The sequence below is a fragment of the Schistocerca gregaria genome, chromosome 4 (genome assembly GCF_023897955.1).
Source record: "Schistocerca gregaria isolate iqSchGreg1 chromosome 4, iqSchGreg1.2, whole genome shotgun sequence".
Classification (NCBI taxonomy): Eukaryota; Metazoa; Arthropoda; class Insecta; order Orthoptera; family Acrididae; genus Schistocerca; species Schistocerca gregaria.
This window is the reverse complement of record NC_064923.1, coordinates 192,997,900-193,012,021: the sequence shown is the minus strand read 5'-3', so window position 1 is coordinate 193,012,021 and position 14,122 is coordinate 192,997,900.

The following is a 14,122-nucleotide window of genomic DNA, read 5'->3' as shown; positions in this document are numbered from 1 at the left end:
CATTCAATCACCTCATGGCCTATCTTTTAAGAATGTTGACATCATATATCTTTTAATGAGGTGGAGTGCGCTAAGGTGCAGGCTTCATCAGCTGTACCTACTGTCATAAGTTCAAATCACATGGTATCACATCACCTGCAGAAAATTCACTACTAACCAGTTTTTACATTTGACTGATTTGACAGGATGATGAAACCCACTGTCCGATCTGTGCCAGTGTTCATGAAGTCTGGACACTGTGGCAGCAAATGGTCACCTGTTTTCTCCATGCTACTCTATCCATGGTTGAACTATATGCTTCCATTTGTCCAGAGGTCATGCCTTTCCCTCCAGTCAAGACTCATGCAATAGTCTGGGTTAGAGGGTGGATGGTCACCACCTACCTTTATGGAAACTGTCAAATTATGATTTGATCTTTGGACCCTCCTATGGCATGCATATGCGGTGCTTGAATGATACCCACACTACCATGTTTATTTCACTAATGTTTTTTGGGGTCTTGTGTGATCTCCCACTCATCTGGACCATGCCTGGCATGATGGCCTAACTGCTGTCAAGGGGCACTTCTAAAACCCCCTCCTATTACTTAAAGCACCGGCAGGTGCAGCACCTGCTACCACATTGTCTTTGTTTCCAATTCCCTCTCCCCTACCTACCACTGCTATGACCCACAATGCAACTTCATGATTACAACTGAGTATCTTGTTCCTTGATGGTTCCTTCTTGTCAACATCTGGTGGGTTGGTGGTATATGGGACACTGTGGCAAGGCCTTGTGTGGTCAACCATGGCCTACTCTGTCTCCTGCCCTCTTATCAAGCCAGAGGGACCCCATTCATGCTCATCTTTCATTGTCCTTACCTACCATCTGCTTACAAGGAACAGTCAGTTTTCCCCATTTGCATTTTCTGATGTTATCTGCTGATGTACTATAATTTTTGCAAATAAAACTCTCATGTTCCCTTAAAAAAAGCTGTATACATATTTCGTTCAGTTTTCAAATATGGATATTAAATATACTCCTGGCTGCAGCCAAGATTCAGCAATTGTATAGACTGAGACACAGTGTGCCATTAAGAATGTGCAGAGACTGTTTTTGATATTATTTAGAGTTGGTGTATTTCCAAAACATTATTCTGTTAAGCACACTCATCATATAAAGTGATAATATTACAACATATGCAAGTTTCTTTGAGGTCGTAATCTTACCCTCCCTCATTTCATTTGTTGATTGCCACTCTTCAAAATCAAATCTTTTCACAAGCTTAGAGAGTAAGATTTAGAAATAAGATTTTTTACTTATTTTTTTCGCAGTTTGCTCCAGTTTGTCATGTGTAGGGATGACATTTTTTGTTTCAAGTACTTCTGTTGAAGAACGTAATGTTAGTGGAGGGTGCCCCTTTACAATATCCCCCTAAAAAAGTTTGGAAACAATGTGTTTACAATATTTTGTGACAGACTATAAGGTTTGCCAATCAGTGTACAATGTGATACCAAAAGATAGAATACAAATGTACAGATGTTTCTGATTCATAACATACTACAGAAAACATTAGAAAATTTTCTACTATAAAGTCATAAGCTATCCATAAATCAGGACATGGCATTCAGATTTTCAGATCTGTGGAACATTCTGTCACAAGAAAGTTGACACAAAGTTAGAACTACAACATTGCAACACTAAGCTATGGAAATAAATACAGAGGCAATATAAATTACTAGCTTTACAAATAGTAAGTTTACATCCATAAAATCACACCATCAGAATCTTAAAAAGAGAAGAGAGAAAAAATTCAGAGCCTAAGTGTACAACGAGTGAGCCAGCCTAACTGTAAAATGAGTGAGCCAACTCGAAAAACTCACAATGATGGGTACAGATCAGAAGAATACATGCAACCATGAGTACGAATATAGCACAAAATCAAACAGCCACGTAAATCAGAGTATTTAAGGATATGTTGACTCATGAAAGGTCAAAATAAGGAAAAAATATTTGGGCTAACTTTACGATGTGGGGACTGACCTATGTATCCAAATCACACTGGGTACAAACCAACAAAAAATGTTTCGACACAATAAAATGAATAAAGCTCATAATCATATCAATAAGTTCAATCATATGCAAAGAGTAATTTTAAGTATCATCTAGTCTCAATCAATTGTACACTCTCCAAAAGTACACACACACATACACATACATAGTCCAATGACCAGGTATACCCAAAAGAAAGTTAAGCATGAGTCTGCCCACAACTCAAGTTCCACGCAGATACAATGTTGCAATACTCAGGATCTTGTTACATTGTCTATACTAATTAATGTCTTCCATATTATTTGCTAATTGTCCATACAAACTAACCTACATACATAAAGACCTAGAAGATTCATTTAAAACTGATAAAAAAATACATACTGATTTCAAGTTACATAATGTATTGGGCAGTTAATCCCCCTACTTGAAAAAACATACATTTGTGTGAAATAACACTGTCTTTGGCAGTCTTGACCAACAATTTGCAAATCTCAGTCACAACACTGATGTAGTTGAAAGATGCTTTAGTATGTCACCCAGCACCTATGAGCTCTTGTAAGTTGAGTGGTCCAGCAGAGTGCAACCATACACCAGTGTGTAGAGTGAATCTACCGTCATCTTTCGGTTTCCTCCCTAGAGTTCTTATCACATGCTCCAAAGCTTCCCATCTTGTGTTAACAGTAAATCCTGAGACATTGTTATGTGTACTAAATGCGCTGTTCAATACCTTCTTCACATCACACGGCATATGCTCTCCCTATTCATGTTGCAAAAGCAATTGTGTAGGATTTACATCAGATAACAGTAAAAAGTGTTCACATATGAAATAATAATAAACAGAGTTAAATGCAATGAAAAGAAATGAACTAACAAGGTGATACACACTGACACACTAAGATACTATTCCCAATTTTTTCAGTACAAATCATAAACATTGTCCTATTTCGAAATTGCAAAAGGATTACTCATTTAGTCTCATGGCATGTATGTATCAAATTATAAAGCACAACTCTATTACAAAATGTAATTATATAGTGTGTAATAGATTTTAACTCAGTCAACAGATAAGATGAAACTTTAAAAATCACAGCATCTTACATACTAAATTCCTGATGAATAAAACACAATTATATAGTCACATGAAACTGCAAATAGATTTTGTCTCAGTCAATAGATAAGACAGAACTCTAGAAACCACATCATTTTACATATTACATTCATGATCATGGAAAAACAAAATTTAGATACTCATACATCATGTCTATGAGCTTGCAGTTCAGTGATATTGTGTAACTCAGATAACTTCTTAGATTTACGATACACAAGCCTGTATACATTAGGATGTGGATTTTCAAGAATTTTGAATGGTCCAATATGAATACCGAAAAATTTCTTTATCTCAGATGTCAACACTTTAGATTTCTCTTTGGCTTTCACCAACACAAGTTCTCCTACCTCAAACTTAGAAAATCTGCCTTATCATGTCTCTGCTTTCTCCTAACCCCCTGTTTTTTCATCATCCCCCTAACACACTCTTCCCTCTCTTGTGGTGACAGAATTTTACATGGTGGAAACTCAACATTCTCAGAAATAAGGTTATCTGGTCTGTGATTAAACATGATTTCAAAGGGTGAGAAATTTGTTGAAGAATGTTGTAAGCTGTTCATAATATCCTCAAAATCACTGACATAATCTATACAACTGGTATGATTCTTACTACAATATGTTCTAAACAGTCTTCCAAACTCTCTCATATATGTTTCTCCATGGTTGCTCAAAGGATGGTAAACTGAAGTTAGACTATGCCTTATTTTTGTGTGAACAACAAAATCTTTCCAAGCTTGTGATCTAAACTGATAACCATCATCAGATAAAATTGTTTTGGGAATACCCACCTGATGAAAATATGTGTTTTCAAACTTAGAGATGATTTGCTTACTGGGGGCTTTCTTAAGAGGAAACAGCTTAATGAACTTTGAAAATAGATCAACCAACACAAAAATATAACAAAATCCACTCTTAAACTTAGGCAAAGGTCTACAAACATCTACAGACATGATATCTAGGTTACAATTAGGCAGTATGTTTTGCATTTGATCTCAACTTGTTTGGTTACTTACCTTCACTCTTTGGCACCTGTCACTGCTGGCGATCTTTTTCTTGACCCTCTTTCGTATGTTATAAAAATAGATGTTGTCTGAACCCTTAATGTATCTGATTTCATAATTGAACTGCTGTAAAAACAGGGCCCAATGTGTAATTCTGTTATGGTACAGCTTACACACCTGATGATAACATAATGTTTTGTGATCAGTGTAGATGAAAACTTTGTGACCAAGTAGATAAGTTTTAAACTTGTTGAATGCCCAATGTATAGACAAAGTTCTTTCTCAGTTACAGTGTATGTCATTTCATGCTTCTGCAATACTCTACTAGCAAATGGAAGAGATCTATGTTAAATAACACCATCAACTTCAACCTGCTGAAATTAATGAGCATCCAAAGAAACATCACTACTGTCTGTCATAAAACAAAAAGGAAGAGACAAATCTGGTCTCAACAATATCTGACTTCGACACAACTGTCCTTTGATCTCATCAAAAGCATCCTGACACTTCTGATTCCAATCCCAAAGGGTAAATTTCTTCAAAAGTTCATATCAAGCACGGAGCATTCAAAGCTTGTCTGCCATAAAATTTTCTATAAAATCCAGTTAACCAAAAACATTATTTAAGCTGCTTTTTACTGTGAGAAGTAGGATAATTAGCAATAGCATCACGTTTCTCTTTATCAGGTGTAATTCCTTTGACAGATATAACATGTCCTAAAAATTTAACTTCTTCCACACCAAATTTACACTTACCTATTTTCACAGTCATACCTCATGATTCTGATTTTGAAAACATATCTCTTAACAGATATAAATGTTGTTCCCAAGTCTTTTCAGTGACCAGAATGTCATCAACGTACACAATTAATTTGGAACTCACTTCACTTCCCAAGACAGAATCCAGAGCTCTTATGAATTCAGCTACAGATACATTTACCCAAATGGTGCCACACATTATTGAAAACACTTACCTCCATAAAAATGCTCTAGAATTAATTTCAAGTGGGATCTGGTGAAATCCAGAGGTCAAGTCCAAGCTACTCACATATTTTACATAATCAGACCTGTGTAAAAGCTTGTCCATGTTCTCAGGATGGTCATTCTCTCTGATAAGAAATTTATTAAGATGTCTAGAATCCAAAACTTACATTACTAAGGATCAATAAGCATACATGTTCAAAGATTTTGTCTTCTATAACAAACATTAAAAGTACCTGAGATTTTACCAGTTTGCTTTGCTTACCTGTAGCTCCTCTTATCTTTATACCTACAATCAGCATTTCCACAAAATTCTTGCTATGCTGGATCTTGTCTCTTAAGTTGTTTAGATATACCACAAATCAGGCTACCTGTATCAGTCAAAAAGTTTCCTTCCCACTGTTCTGTCTTAATCTTAATGTAAATACACCCAAAATCTGAATCATATTCTCTGTTATTAGACACTTCAAGTAAAAGATCACTTTCAATTTCATCAGATGCTACATCCACAGTGACTTTATAGGATTTTATCATCTTTACTGGTATCACAGGTATTACTTTGGTTACTCATATTGTCAGGTAAAGATTGAAGACAATGAATGGATTCCATAGCACAACTAACATCACTTACTGCAGAAGGAACACAATATATATTACTGTCAAAATTACACTTCCTACTTAGATCTTCTTTCACTTCATTCTACCAGTTGGGATACAAGTTTTGACTAACCACAGCTAACTTATTCCAGAACATACATTTATCTATGTTATCATCAATCTGGGTCCAAACAAACTTCAAAATGTTTCCACATTTATTCTCTAGGCTTACAAATAACTCACCTTTACTGTTTATATCACTACTCTGCATGACACTAATGGAAACTGCTTTGACTGGACTGGTATTCCATGACTCTCACTTACATCAACACATACATCACTTACCTTACCTGTGCTGTCAACATCATTAACAACTAAGAAACTTCACTATTCTTAAACTCCACAAACATCTGATACTCATTATCATCACCATATTCTTCTAAAATTACTTCAATGACAACATCATTAACATCACAAGTCTCATCTCCATCAAATTTGCTTACCGTACCTACATTCATTTGCAATAGCTACCATCTCAGACTAACCAACCTCAGTTATTTCACAGCTCTCTTCCACACCTACATCAAAAATATCACATGGTTCAGATCCAATACAGTCATCACCTGATTTACAAACATCAATAGAACTGTTTCCTAGCCAAGAGAAGAAATCATCAGTACATGTTGTTGTTGTTGTGGTCTTCAGTCCTGAGACTGGTTTGATGCAGCTCTCCATGCTACTCTATCCTGTGCAAGCTTCTTCATCTCCCAGTACCTACTGCAACCTACATCCTTCTGAATCTGCTTAGTGTACTCATCTCTCGGTCTCCCTCTACGATTTTCACCCTCCACACTGCCCTCCAATGCTAAATTTGTGATCCTTTGATGCCTCAAAACATGTCCTACCAACCGATCCCTTCTTCTAGTCAAGTTGTGCCACAAGCTCATCTTCTCCCCAATTCTATTCAATACCTCCTCATTAGTTACGTGATCTATCCACCTTATCTTCAGTATTCTTCTGTAGCACCACATTTCGAAAGCTTCTATTCTCTTCTTGTCCAAACTAGTTATCGTCCATGTTTCACTTCCATACATGGCTACACTCCAAACAAATATTTTCAGAAATGATTTCCTGACACTTAAATCTATACTCGATGTTAACAAATTTCTCTTCTTCAGAAACGCTTTCCTTGCCATTGCCAGTCTACATTTTATATCCTCTCTACTTCGACCATCATCAGTTATTTTACTTCCTAAATAGCAAAACTCCTTTACTACTTTAAGTGTCTCATTTACTAATCTAATTCCCTCAGCATCACCCGATTTAATTGGACTACATTCCATTATTCTCGTTTTGCTTTTGTTGATGTTCATCTTATATCCTCCTTTCAAGACACTGTCCATTCCGTTCAACTGCTCTTCCAAGTCCTTTGCCGTCTCTGACAGAATTACAATGTCATCGGCGAACCTCAAAGTTTTTTCTTCGTCTCCATGAATTTTAATACCTACTCCAAATTTTTCTTTTGTTTCCTTTACTGCTTGCTCAATATACAGATTGAATAACATCGGGGAGAGGCTACAACCCTGTCTCACTCCTTTCCCAACCACTGCTTCCCTTTCATGCCCCTCGACTCTTATGACTGCCATCTGGTTTCTGTACAAATTGTAAATAGCCTTTCGCTCCCTGTATTTTACCCCTGCCACCTTTAGAATTTGAAAAAGAGTATTCCAGTCAACATTGTCAAAAGCTTTCTCTAGATCTACAAATGCTAGAAAAGTAGGTTTGCCTTTTCTTAATCTTTCTTCTAAGATAAGTCGTAAGGTCAGTATTGCCTCACGTGTTCCAACATTTCGACGGAATCCAAACTGATCCTCCCCGAGGTCCGCATCTACCAGTTTTTCCATTCGTCTGTAAAGAATTCGCGTTAGTATTTTGCAGCTGTGACTTATTAAACTGATAGTTCGGTAATTTTCACATCTGTCAGCACCTGCTTTCTTTGGGATTGGAATTATTATATTCTTCTTGAAGTCTGAGGGTATTTCGCCTGTCTCATACATCTTGCTCACCAGCTGGTAGAGTTTTGTCATGACTGGCTCTCCCAAGGCCGTCAGTAGTTCTAATGGAATGTTGTCTACTCCGGGGGCCTTGTTTCGACTCAGGTCTTTCAGTGCTCTGTCATACTCTTCACGCAGTATCGTATCACCCATTTCGTCTTCATCTACATCCTCTTCCATTTCCATAATATTGTCCTCAAGTACATCACCCTTGTATAAACCTTCTATATACTCCTTCCACCTTTCTGCCTTCCCTTCTTTGCTTAGAACTGGGTTGCCATCTGAGCTCTTGATATTCATACACGTGGTTCTGTTCTCTCCAAAGGTCTCTTTAATTTTCCTGTAGGCAGTATCTATCTTACCCCTAGTGAGATAAGCTTCTACATCCTTACATTTGTCCTCTAGCCATCCCTGTTTAGCCATTTTGCACTTCCTGCCGATCTCATTTTTGAGACGTCTGTATTCCTTTTTGCCTGCTTCATTTACTGCATTTTTATATTTTCTCCTTTCATCAATTAAATTCAATATTTCTTCTGTTACCCAAGGATTTCTAGCAGCCCTCATCTTTTTACCTACTTTATCCTCTGCTGCCTTCACTACTTCATCCCTCAGAGCTACCCATTCTTTTTCTACTGTATTTCTTTCCCCTATTCCTGTCAAATGTTCCCTTATGCTCTCCCTGAAACTCTGTACAACCTCTGGTTCTTTCAGTTTATCCAGGTCCCATCTGCTTAATTTCCCACATTTTTGCAGTTTCTTCAGTTTTAGTCTACAGGTAATAACCAATAGATTGTGGTCAGAGTCCACATCTGCCCCTGGAAATGTCTTACAACTTAAAACCTGGTTCCTAAATCTCTGTCTTACCATTATATAATCTATCTGATACCTTTTAGTATCTCCAGGGTTCTTCCACGTATACAACCTTCTTTCATGATTCTTAAACCAAGTGTTACCTATGACTAAGTTGTGCTCTGTACAAAATTCTACTAGGCGGCTTCCTCTTTCATTTCTTAGCCCCAATCCATATTCACCTACTATGTTCCCTTCTCTCCCTTTTCCTACACTCGAATTCTAGTCACCCATTACTATTAAATTTTCGTCTCCCTTCACTATCTGAATAATTTCTTTTATTTCATCGTACATTTCTTCAATTTCTTCGTCATCTGCAGAGCTAGTTGGCATATAAACTTGTACTACTGTAGTAGGTGTGGGCTTCGTATCTATCTTGGCCACAATAATGCGTTCACTATGCTGTTTGTAGTAGCTTACCCGCATTCCTATTTTCCTATTCATTATTAAACCTACTCCTGCATTACCCCTATTTGATTTTGTGTTTATAACCCTGTAATCACCTGACCAGAAGTCTTGTTCCTCCTGCCACCGAACTTCACTAATTCCCACTATATCTAACTTTAACCTATCCATTTCCCTTTTTAAATTTTCTAACCTACCTGCCCGATTAAGGGATCTGACATTCCACGCTCCGATCCGTAGAACGCCAGTTTTCTTTCTCCTGATAACGACATCCTCCTGAGTAGTCCCCGCCCGGAGATCCGAATGGGGGACTATTTTACCTCCGGAATATTTTACCCAAGAGGATGCCATCATCATTTAATCATACAGTAAAGCTGCATGTCCTCGGGAAAAATTACGGCTGTAGTTTCCCCTTGCTTTCAGCCGTTCGCAGTACCAGCACAGCAAGGCCGTTTTGGTTAATGTTGCAAGGCCAGATCAGTCAATCATCCAGACTGTTGCCCCTGCAACTACTGAAAAGGCTGCTGCCCCTCTTCAGGAACCACACGTTTGTCTGGCCTCTCAACAGATACCCCTCCGTTGTGGTTGCACCTACGGTACGGCCATCTGTATCGCTGAGGCACGCAAGCCTCCCCACCAACGGCAAGGTCCATGGTTCATGGGGGGGGGGGCATCAGTACATACTACATCAAAATTCTCATTACATTCTGGTTTGTGATTAGCATCTACATCACTATAATTAAACATCGTATCCCATAACTTTTGATAAAAATATAAATGTGAAATCTGATATTCCTTTTGTTCAACTTCAGATACCTGTGCCATCTCATCAACACTGTTATTCTTGTCCAATTCAAGTGTAAGTTGTGGGTCCTATTCTTGTTGTGTTTCCTCACCCAGAAATGTGAACCTTCATTGAGGCAGACTGACATTTCCTGCGTAGTTACCTCTATGATTGTTTCTTCTATTAAATTGCCCATGGTTATCCCCATTATTCCTATACCGCTGATGTTCAAAACTGCTGTCTCTAATAAGATTTGGCCCCGATAGAAGTTATAATTATCTCTGTTTCTGTATTTATTACCACTGTGATGTCTATCATTTCAATTATTATTGTACATACTCCTTTCTTCTGCCCTATCCAGCCTGTCAACATATCCTAAAAACTGCTCAAGGCAATCGTCAGGTCCGTGTACTAGATCCCACGGCAATCTTTCTAGTAATCTCCGTTTAAATGTATGAATCAATGCCATTTCATCAAATGGTTTGTCAAGGAGTGATAACTTCTAAAATTGATTCTTACAAAACTCTTTCAGAGTAATGACCCTATTCCTATAATTAGGACCATTCAAAAATTCACTTATAATTCTCGCCTGTTCCATTTCCAACAAAAATTTATTTAAAAACTTTTTTCAGAACTTTGATAGCCTTCCCACCAATTTAAATTTAAATTTACTCAGGATAGAACTTTGCCTTCAAGACATCTTTTCACAAATATAATTTATTGACTGTCACTCATTCCTGACACAAAGCTATCTCTACAGTGGTGCAGAAAATCCAATGGATGTAAATTGTCTGATGGAAAACTTTTGATAGGAATGTTTGACCACACAGTACCATTATTTGAATACAGATTTTTGTGAATTCAATTTTCATGAACAGCTGGAATTTTTTGTTCTAAAACATTTACATTAGTCAGCATATTGTTTTTAACATTTAAAATTGATCTAAACTACTTAAGTTCTGTTCCATTTTTTCCACTACAGCCTTCTGTTCAAATCTGACATCATTAACATTCTTTGTCTGTCTTGAAGATTTGGCAATAAACTAATTCTCTGAAGCAATAAATTTATTTTCTAAGACATCAACTTTTTCATTCACACTTTATGGCAACTCTGACAACCCATTTTTTAGCTCCAAAACCTGACTACTGAGGTAGTCTGTTTGATGTTGTACCCTGTCCATTTTACTATTGTTTTCAGTTTTTAGGTCATTTTAATTGTCCTTGTAGTGAAGTAAATTTTTTGTTAACTGTTCATTAACTGCACTAAATTTGCCATTGTTATCTGTCTTCAATTCTGGTAGTTTTGCCAAAATCAACTGCAAAATATTAGTTTTACTGCTTCTTTGCTGACTATGCATCCACTTGGCTCAAACATGTCCTGACTGGGTCCTACAGCTTCCACTTCTACATCACTACTACCCTCATCTCTATTCATTCTGTTAACAATCACACAAGACCACAAAAGAATTAATTTCACAGATAGTTTGTACTCATCTTTCCTTTTTCACGTCCCTCATTGTAGTTGTCAAGTCATTTTTCAATTGATCTGGTCCATCATTGTCGGTAGTATCTCTTCACTGTTAATACAACTGTGTTGGGCATCTCTTGATCTTCTTTCTTTACATGATCGGGAATTCATTTATACTCAAACTGTAATTGACACAAATCACTGTCTCTTCTTCTTCTGCAACAGACAAATCTTCACTATCAGTCAATTGATCCGGGATAGCATCACCAATTGTAATTTTACCCTCCCTCATTACATTTGTTGATTGTTACTCTTCAAAATAAATCTTTTAATGAGCTATGAGAGGAGTGACATTTACAAATAACTTTTTTATTTATCTTATTTTTTGTAGTTGGCTACAGTTTATCACATCTTGGGGTTGATTCTTGAGGATGAAATTTCTGACGTTATAGATTTTCATGATTACAAATGACATGATATTACGAAGAGCTGCCTGTTTTTATCTTGATTTTTATCTCTTCACATTTTTCTATATCTCATCATCTTTACAATCTCCACCCTCAAATTGAAAATTACATTGTTATTGCCAAAATTAAAAACACTTCTGATCACGTCAAAGATGTACCCACAACTAACTCCTTCTGCAGTACTAGCAATATTTCAAAATTTTTTCAAACTTTCTTGACAAATGAATATCTGCCAAGTTATATCATTATTTTATAAATGAGTCCAGAAATAAATTAGATAATTAGTGTCAGACTGCAATTAATACAAGGAATTTTAAATGTATTATATAAGTGTATTATAAATGTAATATTTCATAATTTCAAATGTTTTTAAAAGAAGAGTAATTTTAACTGTACATACAGAGTCAGTACACATTTATTGTAACAAAGAAAATAAGTTAATTTCTTTTTGTATATTTTAGATTGAAATAAAATACATCAGTACAAAATTATATGTAAATCCTTTAGGAAAACAGCTGAGATAATATTAACATATACAAGACTTGAAAATATTTTTGGTATTTATTACTTCTGTTGAAGAAGGTAATGTTAGACTAGGGTGTCCCTTTAGAAGTTGGAGCTGATTATTTTGTAGTATGTTACATACTTCAAAACAGAGGTTATGTTATTTATTACCATGTTTCAGTGCAGGGTGAAAAAAGACATTTTAGTATTTGTTTCCTAGTAGCTGTCTGGGATTATATGTATTTTAATATTGTATCAGTAATATACATAGGGTAGATAAAATTATGGAAACACAAAAACGCAACACATCACCGCACCCAATACATTGAAGGAAAACTGCTGACATTCAAAACAGCTTCCAGTCATCTTGGAATGGATAAATATAGGCCCTGTATGATTTTCAAGTGAATCTTATCCTATTCTTTCTGTGGAATAGTGACAAGTTCAGGCAATGGGGATGGACATGGATTGCAATCACATGCCTTTCTCTCCAAAGCAGGCAACAAAGGCTTAATAACATTAAGATCTGGTGAACTGTGGTGGCCAGGGAAGGTACGAGAATTCATCCTCTTTATCACAAAACCAGCCCTGGATTATGAAAGATGTGTGAACAAGGGCCCTGTCTTCTTGGAACACAGTATCACCATTGTCAAACAAACAGTGTACTATGGAATGGACCTCATCAGCCAAAAAATCACACAATCCTTGGCAGTAATGTGATCTCACAGAGAACCCATGGAATCCATACCATGACGTGACTGCCCAAATCATCACTAAACCCGCACAATGTTTCACTCAGCATGAAGTTGACAACAGTATGCAACAAGACTCATCCTAGCAATCGATTTCCTTCCATTGTCCCACTGTCTAGGTTTTATGGCTTCAGTATCAAATTTTCCATTTACAGGAAATGGCATCACTAACATGTGGTCTTGGAATTGCAGCCTGCTCTGCAACTCCCTGCTTATGGAGCTACCTTTGTTGTTATTTTGCAGCTGGCAGGATTTGTAACTGTAACATTCTGTTCTGCAGTTCTGACTTTTGCAGCTGTCGTCCTCTTCAGTGATCTTCTGGATTGAGCACTCACCACACACTTTTGTCCACATTGTGACTTTGAATGAGATTTTTCTGCTTCCCCTGTATGTGTCACAAATGCTGGATTTGGTGCCTCTTGAAACACCAACCACTTTGATTACCTCTGTTATGACATGAACAATTTGCCCATATTTGGAATCACTCAGGTCTGATATAATGCTCTCATAGCTATCCAGAACAGTGTTCTGCCCATGACTGAAGGTTGCAGCATATTGGGTATATTGCATACGACATTGCATCCATATTTTTGTTCCAAACCCTGTAAGTTGACATATTCACAGATAAGAACATTTAACATTTGTGAAATTATCAGGTGGCGTCCAATTATTGTCTTCCAGCAGGCAGACAGGGCTGTCAGCAGGAAATGCAGACATGCCTCACCTGTGAGGCATTGTGGAAGCCTGAGTCATCCCATGAGGCAGCCACCAATAATCACCACTCACACAATGAGGCTGAGCCAGCCCTGATCGTTCACTGCCACCATACCTTGCGAATATTGCATAGCCCACAGGTGGTTGTTGTGCAGGTTCATGATACTGCCCCCCCCCCCCCCCCCACAGAGGTAGCCTCATATGTGAATAGAATCTATGACAGAAATTCCAGCACTGTGGTGACCTGTGCAAATGAACCAGTGATAAAATGTCTCTGCAGAGGCAAGTCTGTAGGTAATAAAACTTGCACACGTTGAATACAATACAGACAGTGACAGCTGACATGGAGACTGTTCTGCTTGGTCATCTGGGTTACCCCACACTTGCAGGCCAGCTGCCTGGTGCTGAT